Raw genomic sequence first — 2,047 nt, 5'->3', positions numbered from 1 at the left:
TTTAATTGTGCTACATAGTAATGTGTTAACTATCATGTTTATTTTGTTTATTTTTAAAATGATTAAAATGAATCATTACTATACTGAAAATAAATTCAGATTTGGAAGTTATTGATGTTTCCATGAATAATAAAAATTAAAATAACAGTAATCATCATAAAACTAAAATTATAGCAATAATACAATATCTAGTTTTACAAGAACATTTTTTTTCAAATGTATACTTTTTATAATGAAAAAATAGACATTATTTATTTTAAAGCACCTGGAAAAGTTAAATTTTATTTTTTATAGTGAATGAATATGGTGGCAACATATGCTGTTCTTGGGTTATTCATAGAAAAGTAAGTACTGAGGACAGTTACATGACTTATTTCTGATTAAATAATATCCCACAGATGAAAGATGGAGAGAGAAGAGCAGAAGGCAATGATTCCATAGTGAAAGAATTTGTCCTGCTGGGATTCTCTGACCTTCCAAACTTCCAAGGGTTCCTATCTGGGGTGTTTTCCATTATTTATATAATTATCCTTACTGGAAACAGCCTCATAATCATAATAACCATGGTTGACCCTACTCTACAGAAACCCATGTATTTTTTCCTGGCAAATTTTTCCTTCCTGGAAATTGGTTATGTATCAGTCACTCTGCCTAGAATTCTTTCAGCATTTGGACTGGGATTAGGACGGTGTCACTACCTGTCTGTGCCACTCAGCTGTGCTTCTTCCTGATCCTTGGGACCAATGAAAGTTTCCTGCTGGGTGTGATGTCCTATGACCGCTATGTGGCCATCTGCAACCCTCTCCACTACCCTCTAGTCATGAAACCAAAGAAGTGCATTCAGCTGGCAGCCGCAGCCTGGCTCAGTGCAATGCCAGTCCAGATAGGACTAACATGGCATATCTTCTCTCTGTGTTTCTGTCATTCCAACCAAATTGACCACTTCTTCTGTGACATACCTCCTATACTCAAGCTGGCCTGTGGGGATACATTTATGTACTAATTGTCTGTCTACATAGTAACAATTCTCTGTGCTGTGGTCTCTTTCTGGTTGGTCCTTGCTTCTTACAGCAAAATCATTTCCACCATTCTAAGGCTACCTTCTGCCCAAGGATGGGGCAAGGCCTTCTCCACCTGTTCCTCCCACTTACTCGTTGTGGTTTTGTTTTATGGATCTGCCAGCATTACCTACTTCAGGCCCAAATCCACTTATTCTGCAGGACTTGACAAACTCTTCTCTCTGTTCTATACCATTTTTACTCCCATGATGAATCCATTGATATACAGCCTTAGAAACAAGGAGGTGATAATGGCATTACGGACATTAATACTAAAATAATAATTTCAGGTGGTTGCGGGAAATTGTTTTATTTTGGGTCATATAATCAGTAATCTTTTGAATTTCTTCCTTTACTCTTTATTTGGTTGTCTTGTTCTTCCTTATGTCATTACTCTTAACTTTTAGTCTGGTATTTATTCCACTTCATAATGTATTAGAAAATTTCTTCTATCCATAATTTCATAAAGGTAATATTAATGTGTCACTCTTTCCTGTAAATAAGTAAGCAGAATTGTAAATATTTTAGAATGTGAAAATGTTTTTCATGATTAAACTTAAAATATAATCCCCATTATGTCAGTTAAATTTTTTCTATCTTTTATTAATAAAAAATCCTGCTGCAGAATTTATAGTCTATTAGATTCACATACACACATGACACTGAGAAACTATTGAAAAGGCTTGATTCTTTTTAACTGAAAAATAGCAATATTATATCACTTTTCTAGGGTTTCAGAATTTACATTCTTATATAATACAATATATGTGATATCCACTGTCAATAATTGCTTATATATTTAGGTTGCTTTTTTTTCTTTTTTAGCTTTTGCCATTTTGTGTATTTTTATTGTTATTGTAAATGTGATGTACAGAGGGGTTACAGTTACGTAAATCATGTAATGAGTCCATGTCTCTTTGTACAATGTCATCCCTTCCCTCACTCTCTCCCAGGTTTTCCCTCTGATATTCATCCACTAGTTGTATATT

At 34.1% G+C, this 2,047-nt stretch overlaps 1 pseudogene; it reads left to right on the top strand.

Moving 5' to 3' along the window:
- Positions 1-398: 398 nt before the first annotated feature.
- LOC105995426 lies at positions 399-1,339 on the top strand (annotated as a pseudogene).
- Positions 1,340-2,047: the final 708 nt, after the last annotated feature.

The sequence above is a fragment of the Dipodomys ordii genome, unplaced genomic scaffold, assembly GCF_000151885.1.
Source record: "Dipodomys ordii isolate 6190 unplaced genomic scaffold, Dord_2.0 Scaffold117, whole genome shotgun sequence".
NCBI lineage: Eukaryota > Metazoa > Chordata > Mammalia > Rodentia > Heteromyidae > Dipodomys > Dipodomys ordii.
This window is presented reverse-complemented; position numbering and strand designations above follow the sequence as displayed.